Source organism: Colletes gigas, unplaced genomic scaffold, assembly GCF_013123115.1.
Source record: "Colletes gigas isolate AHSC1104 unplaced genomic scaffold, ASM1312311v1 Colletes_gigas_Sc00007, whole genome shotgun sequence".
NCBI classification, from domain to species: Eukaryota; Metazoa; Arthropoda; class Insecta; order Hymenoptera; family Colletidae; genus Colletes; species Colletes gigas.
In genome coordinates this window covers 1,701,660-1,715,874 of record NW_025106636.1, presented here as the reverse complement: position 1 = coordinate 1,715,874, position 14,215 = coordinate 1,701,660, and the positions used below count along the sequence as shown (strand labels likewise).

The 14,215-nt window shown below is 47.0% G+C and overlaps 1 protein-coding gene across 2 annotated transcripts in view; it reads right to left on the bottom strand.

The window, feature by feature from the left end:
- The window catches only part of LOC122396463, a 99,187-nt gene that overhangs the window by 15,683 nt on the left and 69,289 nt on the right, over positions 1-14,215 (bottom strand). The window lies entirely within an intron of this gene.

The window sequence follows — 14,215 nt, the reverse complement described above, 5'->3', positions numbered from 1 at the left end:
TTTTATGGGGAAATACTGCGATGAAAAAAGAGGAAGACGGTCGAGACACGCGGGGGAGGGAGGAAAGGGCAGAAGAAGAAAGAAATTGCACTGCCCGGGTTTCATATCGAGTCATTACGATCCCCGGGCACTTTCACCCCCTCGGTTCCCGCCCTCCCCCCTTTCTCTCCTACGCCTCCTCCTCGTCCTCCGGCTCCTCCACCTCCGCCGCCTCCGCCGCCGTCGAACCCGCGCCTACCCACCCCTAAAATCCCCCACCACCGACGCTGCCATCACCCCATCGCCCGCGACGTCTTCTCTGACATTAAACTTTTTATCGTGCATAACGGGGTGCTTCGTCTTTCGTCCAGGAATAAAAAAAAAACCGAAAGAGAGAGAGGGAGAGAGAAAAGAAAAAAATGGCAATAAAAAATAGAAGAGAACAAGAGGGGGGTGGCGGGGGTCGGGGGGAGAGGGAGAGGACACGACGGGAGGTGGAGACGGAGTCGGAGGCGGCGGGGGCGGAGGTGGAGGACGAAGATATAAATGGACGGGGCCGGTGGTGAGCGACCCCTCCTCGGAGACGGGGGCGCGCCGCCGTCGAATTTGTCGATTCGCCGGTTTTCTCTCCCCGGCGTAAAAGCTTGGCAGACGCAATCGATTGTACCTACGTGTGCACCACCCCCTGTGGGGCTGGGGTGGCGTGGCCGTCGGGGGGAGGTGGTAAAGAAGCACGGAATGATAGGCGACGTATCGTTGTTGTTGTTAACGCTGCCTTACGGTTATTTATTGATATGCGCGCGGCCGGCCTCGCCGGATCGCATCGCAATAACACGCCAACCCCCTCGATCGAGCACGAGCCCCCCTCCTCGCTCGGTCCTCCGCTATTTTTTACGGCCTACTACAACCCCCCGTACTCCTTGAGACCGCTCGAATTCTACTTTTGGAATCTCGGGTCGCGGTCGTCGGATCCGCTCTTCCGGGTTGCTACGCTCTAGCCTCGCGCGATAAGGGTGAAAATTAAACCTTGATGAAAAGGGGAGCCCCTCGAAAGCCGGAAGTAACCCCGTTTCTAAGTCTGGGGGAGTTAGAATACGATTATTTCTATTTTTCTTAGTCCCTGCGCACTCGGAATCGATTACGGTTCGTTCTTTCAGGGGTGGTTTCGCCACCTCGGTTCGGTGCGAAACAGGCTAAAGTTCCAAGCATCCTCGAAGCCAGGGCAAACGTTTCGAAACTTCTCGAGGGTGAGACTGTCCGGCTACTGAACGCGTTTCGATCGGCGTGGATCGGTCTTGAGGCAGCGAGAAAGCGAAGGATCCACTCCCGTTCATTGTCATTACCGATGCAGGAAATATAATAAATACGAAGCGACCGCTACCTAGCCGTGTAATCCATATTATTCCCGTTTAACGTCTGAGAAAGCGTAACCGGCACAACGTTTTCTACTTTTGATGCACGGCTGCTACCACGTGGGAAACTGACGCTCCTCCTCGAACCAGTGATTTACGAGGATCGTGTAAAAACTGATCCGGCTCTCGACTGATCTTAAGATTCTGTTCTCCGGAGATTCGGGAGTCTTCTATCGGACGTTTCTACTGAAATTCACTGATCGTGGTTCCCTTTATTTAAGCCCTTTCCGGAGGGCCAGAGCCGACCTTGATCGGGCACGCAGCTCGGCGGAACGCGAGGGGACATTCGCTCGCTAGGAAGTTCGTTAGAAAAACGAGATTACCTCTCCTCTGGCTGCAGTTACGTAATTCGATCGATAGTTCAGGCGTTTCCCGTTTCTGGCCGCCGACGAGGAGACCCAGAGAGCAGGCGGGGGGTGGTTCGGAAAAGAAACAGAAGGGTAGAAAAGAAATTCCACGGAAGGGAGCGGCCTTGAAAAGGGACCCGCGGCGAAAAATTGAATCGCCGTTGGATTATTTCGTTACGAGGGCTTCGGGAACGCGCTAGACTCCAACGTTTCGCAATATCAAACAGCCGGGAACACACCGAGACGGAGTAAAAAAAATTCCAGCCTGCTGGAAGGGACCACCGGGCGAAATTAAATCCGATTTCGCCAAGGATTGCTTCTCGTTCGTTCTTTCCCCTTTCATTTTTTCTCTTTTTTTGTTTTCTCTTTGCTCGTGGAAGCTAATATCGCGCTCCGTTAAAGTCATCGCGGGATGAAAGAGGTTAACGAGCCTGTAACCGAACGTTCTCCGCCCCGGAAGAATCGATCTTGAGCGGGCATTGTTGGTTTAAACTCGCGAAACGATCACGATTTCGAAATAACTGATCCCGGGTTCCAGGCGGGCACTGTCCGTGGCCCGCATGTAGCCCATAGCCCCCATGCTAGTGGATAGGCCGTCGAGGTACCAGACAGGCAACGCTTCGACCCGAAAATTTTCAATTTATTAGAAATCTTTACGATTCGATGGTTGTTCCGATAATGGTAAATTAATGGTTTGTATGAAAAGCAGATTATAAAAGGGGAGTTTCGTTCGGGGGATTCGACTTATTTCCGCCTCGAGTTTTTGTGTCACGGTTTGGAGAAGTTGCCCCAGTTTCTGGAACCGTGGCTGCGCGAGTCTCGAGGAGAGCAAAAGAACGTTCGAAAAATTGAAAAAGATGACTATCCCGGAGATGTCCAGACACAATCCGGGTTCGTCAGACGCTGAAAGCAATCGCCGAGACGGGTCGACGACACTCCGGGACCGACGGAGCCGTCGATTTACGCCGGTGAAAAAAAAAGCTGCCGGCGTCCAAGGAAATAATTCTGGCCTCGAAAAAATCGTCTTACGTAATTCCATAAATAATGCATACCCGCGCGATCTCCATTTGAGTGGCCGACGGTGTCTGGCCGGAGTTCATCGTACCGCGTCCATGAATGGGACAACCGATATTAATGAAAACGGACACGATCGACGAACAGTTTTTTGGCGTTTTCGGCCCGTCCACGGTGCAACGTCCGTCGACAGCAGATAAGGGAGAGTGCCGGGGATTAATTCGCGCGCGGAGATATCTCGGAAATCCCAGGGACAGTTTGATAAGCAAACTTGTCGAAAACGATGCACCCCGTTTCAGTTTCAGGAATTTTTAAATTAGACGCGAACTCGTTCGACCGTTAGGATTTAATATCACCGAAACAACGAGACCTGGACGTTTGAGATTTGGCACGTACGCGCAGAGGGGTTTCGGGAAAGCGTATAAAAATTTTGGTACAGATATCTCGCGTGCGCGGCAAGTTATTAATTATTTAGTACAGAGTGGCTTGGGAGAATTTGTTTCCATTGTTCCCACGCGACCGAGGGGCGATGTTCGATCCAATTTATATATCGATTTAAGATTGTATCAACGAAGTAACAGACTTCTACATAATTATTAAGGTATTTCTCCGATGTAAAATTGCAAAATAAATATTAGACGCGTAGCAACAAGGGGGCCCCGGCGATCTAGCATCCTGCAAAAGTAGATTGAAATCGAAGTGGGACGCAAGTTGAGTGCTTCCCGTGTGAGCACAACGTGGTCCCAGATCTCAGGATAAATTCCTCGGATCGATTCCCTCTCTCTTTCATTTCCTTTCCCTTTTCGTTTTCGATCGGAATTCCGAGCACAGCGAATTATTTGGTCGTAACGCGGTCGATTCGATCGACCGCGTGGCCCTTCCCGGAGGATCCGCAGGCCCTTCGATCGTTAACGGGAGGTTTTCTGATCGAACGATGGATGAAAATTCAGGCCCAGACGTTCGTCGAAAACTTTCTGGCGGTGCATTAAATTATGCAACGGTTCGGCAAAGCCGGAGTCGGAGTCGGAGTCGAAGTCGAAGTCGAAGCAAAGCGTTCGACCGGTTGGCTGTGTTGCCCTCCGAGGCATTAGCAATTTCAATGCTCGACGGGAGAAAGGAGGGAAGGCCCCGAGATCTCACAGGCTATATTATTACAGTATTCGCCAACGACCGTGTCCCCAGACCCGCGACTAGCACCATTCGATATCGTAAACTAAGATTGAAAGAGTTCTAGATCAGAATGGCTGCCAGTTGCTGGTTCAGGCACAAAAATCCATTTACTCATCTTTCGGCAAAAGAACTCGAAGATACGAGTGTACAAAATATTTTAACAGAGTCAAGAAATTGATTGCACCACGACTAGTTCGAATATAATAATCGTAGCGTTTGAACGGTGATCGAGAGAGGAGTGTTCGAACAAAGGGAACGTTTGAATATTAAAATGGAGAAAAATTGCTGGTTTTAGTCCCGGATGGGAAGTTCGCCAGGTTTCAGGGGCTTGTAAACGCCGTGGGCAACGGCATAGCGTAACTCGATGGAGGAGGGACCATAACCGACCGAAGAATTCTAAGAAATTCGTCGACCGTGAAGGCCAGGGTTACGACAAAGCGAGCAGACCGAAATTTTCGAATTTTCACCTCGTTCCCGGCTCGCCTCGCCGAAGAATGTAATATATGTCGGTGAAAGGGTAGGGGTGGGGGGACGAAAGGGCGGGAAGGGGAGGTGTAAAAGGGGGACGGAGTCGGAGTAGGACGAGCGAGATAGCAAACGGAGCCAAAGAACAAACGGAGAAGCGTGTTGGCCCGAGATAAAAAAGACCCGATGACAATAAACAAAGTGGGGTACCTTTCCCCCGCGCGAGGCGGATACCAGGCGAAACCAATTCGGTCGGAACGCCCGATTGAAATTTAAATTTTCTATGTAATTTTTTATCTACTCGACGACGCGCGCGTTTGGGAAGCTCTAGAAAGCATAATAATTCCTTTCTAACAAGATTATCGCCGATGCGTATCGGACCAAAGAGTGACCATTATTTTTCCCATCTGTTCACCGAGAATAATATTACCGGAGACCGTCGATGAATTTACTAAATAAAGACTCGTATCAATGAACATTTTACTTTTTTATTTAATTATTTTGATAATGACGAGCCACGTGTTTAAAGAATACCTGAGATATTTCTGGGTTCGGCCGTTAATAGTCGACGTTTGCGCGAATCTTTCCGATCGCGAAATGGGCCCCAAGCACGTTAGGATACACCCTGGCGTAAAAGGAGACACGTAGAAGGAAAAAACAGGAAACCGGAATGGAGAAAGGGAGAAGACAAACGCGATTGTCCGAGGCGAGGCTGTGTGCATGCGTGTTGGCGCGATCGCAGTGGCGTAAGGGCCCGATCCGCAAACCGGAACGTGGTCACGCGCCGATTTTCTAATAACCGAAAGGTAAGTTTCATTGATTCGCAGCCGTCACGGTCCGGCGATCCAACGATCGAGGAAACGCGAATGCGGCTCGTTCGATATAGCTGGGTCCCGCCCGTACGGGACAACGGCCAAACGATTTCGAAACTTTTTTCGAAAATTCGAGCAACGCGAAGGACGACCACTGCCTCTCTCCTCTCGATTCGAAGAGAGACAACGACTTTCGACGAATTCGACAAGGCTGAACGTTCCCGATACTATTAAATTCCTGGGTCCACGTGCTTCGATCGCGCCCGACGACAATTCCAACCACACCTCCAACGAATCCATATCCATTTATTTTTTATTTGGAAAAGAGCCTCTGCTATTTGTCTGTTTGTCAAGATCAAAAACGAGTGGCATTAGAAAAATAATAATTGGAATTGCGTTGAATAAAATGGGAATTGAAGTGGCAATTTTTTGAGAACAAGAATGCGTGTCTCGCGATTCATTAGACACGAAGAAATTCTCTCTTTGCCGTGCGACCTAGTTTTATATTCAGTTATGTAAGTAAACTAAGAGTTTTTTCCTCATAACTTACTCTTTTTATATTCCTCAAGACCTCTGTAATTACGTTATAATGGTCTTTTAGCATATTCTGCGTATTGTATTTTTCTCCAGTTCTCCAAAATGGCGAACATATTGCTATTAAATTGAAAGAAATTCGCGAAGAAAAGAATCGAATGAGACTGAAATTAAAATAAGCGGTTCGGTTATTGAAAGAACGCGAGCTCGTTGTAAAATATTGATGGCGGAATAATTGTCGGTAGAGCTGTTTTTACAGTTTCTAAATTGATGGGTTAGGAAACGCGAGAGAAACGAGGCGTTTAGTAGTTGATTCTTTCGGAAGTAACGAAGATAAATCCCGCATGGTTCGAGCGAAGAATGTTGCGTTTCGATGATTAATAGGACGCGTGACTGACTTCTTGGACTCCAATTATTCGGTTTAATGGATACCCTTCGAGCGAGCAGTTCTTCGAGAGCCGGGAGGCCGCTTATCGCCTCATCTGAGAGATTAATCTTGGAACGCGCTCTCCGCTCATCGGTTTGTCACGCTCGTTTGTAAATCGAGTTACACTCCTGTAATTCGGTGCCAACACGCTGCAACGAGCGAATACTTTCTGCCCGGGGCCGCGAACTGGATTTATCAACTATTTTCCACCTTGCTCCGCCACCAATTACCGCTCCGTATCGACCCGATTAAACTCTTCTAATTCTTTCATTTGTCTCGCTGCTTATTTGCATCGATCACCAGCTACTATGTTTCTGCACTTTGCTCTTACATCGAACAATTTCTCGGTTATTAACGGGAGCAGCCATTTTAATTTCTAGCGTTAACCCTTTAACGTTCATGCCCGAGTCTGACTGCTTTGAAAGACGATATTTCTTTGATCTAATTGTTTAAGGGATGATAATATTTGTTTCCCCTCAAATTATACGTTAGATACAACATTGTAATGAACAAAAACTGTATTTTTAGAAACAAATCCAATAAAGAAAACTGATCATTGTTGGTTAACCCGAAAAATATGAGCGTTAAGGGGTTAATCAATTCCCCCAAAAAAGGAAAACACGTTCCCAACTACTATAGGTGGTACCACGGCGTAGAAATTTCGGAAAAAACTTTACAAAACCCTGGAAAATCGTAAAAATTGGGGGTCTGGGGCCCCCACCCCCCATTTCCCCTTCGAGTAGCTTGAATTTTCATCGATGCGTCGCGAGACACGCCTGGAACCGACGCAAATGCACGCCGATAGAAGGGGAGGGGGAACGAGACGGCACCTAATGAAAAATATTAAGCCCCGAGATACGAGTAAAACAAATTAATCTTCTACGCCACTGTCGGTGTTGGCTCCCAGTGTGGGCGCGCCTGTGTGTACGTGTGGGATCCGAGGGAGGAGAAGCGTGACTCAGTGTGAACGCCGACAACGGAGGGGGTAGAGGGCTGTGGGGGGAGCAGGTGATGAGGGGAAAGGCAGAGGGGAGGAAAAAGTACTTACGCCCGTACGAAAATATCGATTATACTTTTTTACGAGTTCACTCGCTTCGGCGGGTGTTAATTTCGCGAAACGGCTTTTCCTTCGCCACGCGTCGCTCGTAAAATCCCATTAACACGTGCGAGAGCACTCGTCCTCTCTCTCTCTCCCCCTCCCCCCTATCTTTCTTTCTCTCCTGGTTCATACTCCCCCCCGTCTCCTCGCGAGAAATACTCCAACGAAAGCGTCTCTCTCTTGGTCGCGTCGGTCCGTCCCGTCGCGCCGGGGGAAATTTTCGAGCCCGCGTTTTCCACCCCCTTGGCTTTTGAAGAATCACCGACGCGCGCCGATTTTCCCCGCGGTGTCGTGTCTGTGCCTGCGTTTTCACTTTTTCACGCAGTGTCACTGGGTTCTCGCGCTCCGGAACTCACCTCCTCGCCCACCTCTTCGACTCCGGGGACGCGTCATTCCTCCCAGTGTTTCTCAAACTTTCCCTCCCATCTGCCGATTCTATAACCTTTCCCTCGATAGACTTAAATCGTTACCGTGTTAATGGAGTTTGAAAATCGCGTTCGTGTCTTGAGAAATTTTACACGGGTCTATAGTTTTCAACCCTCTTGTTACAGCGGCTTCTAAACAACCCCTCTCAAGGATGCTTCATTCTACAGCAAACCTCCTTGGGTAGAATTAATTTACTACTTGATGGAATTAGAAAACTTTTCTAAAAAAAATACTATTATACCTTGACCCGTTCAATGATGCATGTTCCAGCGCAACCCTCCGAAGTAAAAATAAATTACCGCGTTAAAATTTTAAATCGGTCTTCCAAATGAATCGTGTCTTGAAAATTTCTATGACCCACTTTGAGAGACACAGATTTAACGAGACGCTCCGAAGCAGGGGATGGTTTTCGAAAACCCATGGTTGGTTTCAAATGGGTTTTTCCAAGGGGAAACGCACTCGAGAGTCCTCTCGTTCGGGACGAAGGAGACGCGTTATTATTTATACAGTTAGAGAACGACGCGTTGTTCGGTGTTGTTTTTTTTTTTTAGAAGACAGGATGTCCGGGTTTAACGACCCTGGGCACCTGGCAACCCTTCTGGCGTGGCATATAATTACCCGTGGGGCACACACGGCTCTATAACGCGCATCTCCTGCCACCGGGAGAGAACCTGAGAACCATGCGTGGATATCTCCGTGCTCGTCACGCCACTAGAGCACGAGGAATCCCCCCACTGTCGTTTTCTTTGCGTTTCCGCGACCGTCTTTGATCGATAGGCTGACCCCGATTCTGGGTTCACGTCCTCCGTATAGGGCTAGGAACATTACCAGCCGTTTCAATATTTTATGGCCACTTAAATACTTCGAATAAACTTCCAATGTTTGGACATTTCGATACTCTACTCCACGAAAAAAAATTACGTTTCCATTTCCTTTTCAGTTTATTAATATTGCAAGATACGCGAACGCAAAGGATCTTCGATCGTGTTTTTTTTTTCTTTTTTTTTTTGAATCTCTGAGCTGTCTACGATCGATAGACTGACCCCGATTCTAGGTTTAGCTTCTCTCTTCATACAGGGCTAGGACTATTACAGTAATTTAATGTTCCGATATTCTGCGAGCATATGGAATATCATTGTTCGAAAGAATTAGATTTTCTTCTGTTCTTTTTACTCTTATTAGTATGCTAGATAAGCGGACGCGAGGAATCCACCATTGTAGTTTTCTTTGCGAGACTGTCTTTGATCGATAGACTGACCCAGATTCGAGGCTCGTATTCTCCAAATAAGGCTAGGACTACTCGAGTAATACGGTATTTGAATATTTTGCAGACACTCGAAAAAATTAGATCTTTTGAAAAATATAGATTATTAAAGTATATACGACTCTGTTCGAAGATTATTAGAAACTGGAAGTAGTCAGCGTGGAATCCAAGTGGAATAAAACGGTAGAGTTACAATATTTGATTTTCCTTTTGCAACGTATTAGTATGCAAGTTAGGTGAACGCGTGGAATCCCCCCCACTCTCGTTTTCTTCGCGTTTCTGCGACTGTCTTGATCGATAGTCCGACCCCGATCCTCGGTTCACGTTCTCCACAGTTAGCCTAGGACTATTCGAGTAATTTTACAAGAAATGCTACGAACAAACTTCGAACATTGCTGCTAGAAAACATTAGAAAGTTAGTTTCTACTTTGCTCTTATTAATATGCAAGATAACTCCAAATGTCAACCACTCCAACATGGATAATTGTCACTGTTAATAATAGAGATTCTACCACAAACAAAGAAATATAATTCTGTACATTATTAAATAAATAAAGAAATCTACTAAATATAACCCAAGGTATTTCTGTTGCAATCCAATAATATTCGAGTGAAAGTCGCTCAAGAGAAAATTCGACCGCGTTAAGATTCGGCGCGAGCAGTTTGTTATTTTAAATTATATTTCACGTTTTCGCTGTATTTTTTCACGAGGAATCACCCCTATCCGGTAGTAGAACATCTCGTGGGACGCAGCCGGTTGCCTGGATTCCCAGACAGTGAGAGTGGTCCGCGATGCACGATCGTTGACCTGCCTTGGTCTCCGACAGGGAGAAGTCGCGACCTGGACGGGAGCATTTCGTATTGGGAACGGTCCAAGCCGTAGTCCAGTCGCAGGGAACGGGTTCGATCGGGTTTTCAAGGATCGGGGAACCTAACTTTCGTCGCTTTACGACCAGTTCCTCGACGGGATCGCCGGGAACACGTGTCTGTTGCACGACCACGTTGCTTCTATTTATTCTCGTTCCACCGCTGCTCGTCGTTTAAAAGACTTAAATATCTCCTAGACGAGGGGCATACCGAGGAGTATTAAGATCAAACAGACCTGGTCTACTTAGAGAAGCTACGATCTATCCACCCAATCCTCCCAAAAATAATAAACAAACACCTGGACTATGCTTATATTATTTGGAAGATTCCAATATCGCGTTTGGTAGAGAATGGAGGGGCACGGGAACCGGAGGGAGCGTCGGAGGGAACAATTCATCGACCGTGCACGCAAATGAAAAATGAATTTAGCCTAGAAACTGGCCAGTATCTAGCGCACGGAACGTACATAGAGCCGGTCTATAGTCGCGAACTGAATTCGAAAAAATAGGTCGCGGAGCGGTTAATCGACGCGGTCGCCCTTGAGCGCATCGTCGATTCCGGGCATGAAAGTTTCACGAGAAGAAGAAACGCGAACTTCCCCGAGACCGTTTCATGGAAATGTCGCGAGCTTTTCTCTCTCCCCCCTCGTCACCCCTCTTCGTTTGGCCTCTCGACGTCGATAGGGGTTTACGACGCGGGGGTGACAGCCAGGCTTCTCGAACTCGACTTTTTCCGAGCGGAAAAGAGACTCCCGAGGCTCGTTATCGCGCTCGTTCCGGGGGTGTCGAGATTAACGGGACCGTCAATCATCCGGGGAAACCGACCAGTCGCGGGCTTCGATCGCTCGATCGGAATCGTCGCGACTTCCGTCTTACGCCACACGGAAAAGCAGTAAATATAAGATGGACAAGCCATCGGGTTTTTGGAAGAATTATTATATATAAACAAATGAAAAATTTGACGAATTAATGTTTCGATACGTTAATTTTAGTGGTCGACTATTTTACAAAATGTGTCCACGATAAATTTATTTTATTTCTTGTCGTGGAAAGATTTATTTTTAAAGCTGGTAGGAAATAGATTTCCTCGTTCGATCATTGGTGCAATTCAGCCTCGATAAGGTGGCTGATTTCCCGTTTCGTTGAATCTTTTGAAGCCTCGAAACCCGGGGTCTCGAACTATCTATACACGGTCGCCGGTTTGAGAAATTCTTCTTATCGTCGGTTTTTCCACGGATGGCAGATGGCTGCGCGCGGCGACGAGCTCGAAAGAAAACGCGGACAAGAAATTGGTCGGAGGACCAGTATTTCTATTTTCCTGCAACCCCCGTAGACGTCGACTAATGCGTCTTTCCAATACTTTCGGAAACTGCGAGCCATCCAGGCTTTCCGGGGACTTCCTGTTCCCGACGATTTTCCCCGCGCGCCTCGATCCACGATCACCGTACTCGATCGAGCGATAAATCTGTCAATTTTTAATCCCCTGAACAAAGTGTTTATACATTTCGGTAAATAAGAAGAAAAAAAACCAACGGTGAAAACACGAGAGAGAATCGTAGTGGTGTAAAAAACACAACAAAAGTATCCAGTATCGGTTTCCCAGCATTTTAAAATTCATCGATATCGAATATATATTTTTTTTTACATACGTTTTCCACCAAAATGTTTTCGAAATGGTCATCCTCGAATGAAAATACGTTCGCAAGGGGGAAAAAATAGAAACGCGCAAATAAAATGAGTATTTGTTTATCGAGTATTAAATTTATATTTTCTGAAATATTTACCGATCCCGTGCAACCCCGTTCGACGATGAAGAATTACGTCATTTGAAATGTATTTATAGATTCTAATGGCTGGTTTTTTTACCCCTCGATCGAATTTATACCGAGCCAGCAACATATTATCGAATTCTCATTCGTTTCAGCGCCAGAAGTGCCCGAAGAAACTGTCTGCCTCGGCGTTCTCCGTACTCGAATTGGGTTTATTTGAACGAAAAAGGCCGCTTCAGCTGCCAGGAGCAACCCCAAAAGCATTACACACCGAACAGCAATCGATATATAACCCCCACCGCCAGTGTCGAAAACAAAGAACAAGGAATCGAACGCAATAGCGTCATAAAACAAGCCGCAACATTGTATCCCGACGACTGACGTTGCATTTTGATCGCACCACCCCTGCGCCCAGTCGTTTATATTTCAATCCGAACGAATATTTCCGTCCACCCTCTGTCGTTCTCCTACCCACCACCCCGTTCACGTTTTCTACCTAGGAAAAAAATTTTTTCTCGCATTTAGACGGCACACATACTCTGGAGATTCGAATATTTATCGTTAAACTGTTGAAACATGTAACCGAACAACGAATTATTGTCTGAACCGATTCGTTAATTTTATTTGATAAAACTGGACACGCGCTCGCTTAACCTCGAATCAAACGTCACCGAGGAGGATCTATAAACAGAGGCTGGAATATAAATTTATACCGTGCCCTGAAATTTCACGTATTATTTTTATAAATTGCACTTACACAGCAAAAAACAATTTCTTTGCAAATCTATTTTTGATCGACTTAATTTTAAGCTGACGACGAAAAATATATTCTGAACACAGGGGTTGTGAAAAAAGTAAAAATGGTTATGTGGGGTTGCTCCTCAGCTGGTAGGCAAATAAATAAACGGGGGCAGCGTGCACCCCTAATTCAGGCCACTGTCGATCTTTAGACAACGGTCAGCCGGGCAGAAAAAAAAAAAACTATTTCGATTTTCCCCTCGTTTCGTGGCGCGATCGCATCTACGATCATCGAGCACACCTGGATACAGGTGGCGGAGAAACGAGGAAGCAGCTGTCTGTAATTCCTCGCTCGACGAGTAGTGGGATCAAGTCGTTTCTTTGTCGTTTCCATCGCGCGACAAAAGGTTCCTGACGACCTCGAATACCGTCGAAAAATTAACGCGTCCCGAAAGATGCCCTCGCGCCTGCACCTGGGCTCGTTGCAATAATTGCAAGGGTTAACTCTTATTCTCGTTAGAGGCTACGGAGCACGACATCGATTAACAGAGATTCGGATCGTTCGTTTCGAAGCCCTTTCCTTAAATGTCAAAGGGAAAAGACGATAATGGCTTCCAGCCGTTCGAACGCCTCGATCCACTTAGGAATCTGGGCGTTCATCGAACGAAGATTATGCTTCGCGTCTGACGGAGCACGAAAGCCACGTTGTATTTGGAGTTTCTTGATCCCAATTTAACCCATTACGTCAGACGTTTATTGTCAACAATTGGACCGTGCTCGGCAGTCATTAGCCGACAAACTGTTTCGGCCCTGATAAACAGAAACCGAGCGATTCCACGATCGCGATCGTCCACGCGTTTCGAAGAGCCAGTCGACAGAAAATTAAGGATTTCGGCTACGGGGAAACGCGGACTCACCCTCGGTATAATCCGCGCATGCCAACCTATCGATTCGTTTTAATCGCTTCTCGACCATAAAATATACCCTCCGATCGATCGCAAATTTTTTTTCAAGATAAATTACTCCGTATCCGTCCCCCGTCGGTCCAAATATAAAATAAAAAATTTATCAACGAGGTAGACTTCGAAACAATGACTCTGGAATTATGTTCGATATTTAATTTTGGGAAAATGTTCAGTCAGAACGAACTGAATAAATTTTAAATTGGTAGAGTTGTTTTGGGGAACGCGAGGTTCGAGGGAGACGGATAATTAAAATTTTGAGGCTCGACCAGCCCTTAACCAAAACCTAGATAGTTAGCGTCGATGGTTTAACCCTTTATTGCGGGATTTCCCAAAGTACGGTTCGCCTACCACCTGTGGTTCGCCTCTGCTAAGTGGTACATGCATCGAGCGGATAAATTTAATCCATGTAAGTGTAATGATCGATTAATCACGGTGCAGCGTAACGTAGCAAAATCAAACTTTACTTTTTAATATCGAATCTCTACGGTTTGTTTCTGTGTAGAAAAAATGTCCTATTTAAACACGGAGAAATGTCTGTTCCGGAGGGATGATTTTGAGTGGAAACGGTCGAGCGAAGAGGAGTTTGGAATTCGGTTGGAGCGGCCACAGGTAGCCACGCGCGTCGCGACGCGACTCGCCTTTTGTTTCCCGGCGCGACGACGCGGCGTCGAGGTCTCGCGATCAACCCCCCTTTCGCGGTGGTGGCGGCGGCGGCGGCTCATCGGTTTTCCCGCGTGGCGTCGCGAGCGAGCGAGCAAGCGAGCGGATTCCCCGTAGAGGCCGAAAGGAAGAACCGGGTGGAAAAAGGCCGAGCGGCGTCGGCGTCGCCCGGTGGCGGCATTCTAAATTTAGGAGGAAGTATTGATTTTACAATTTGGACCCCTCCCAAAGTAAAAAATAAACCAAGCCAAACGTACTCTACTTTGAT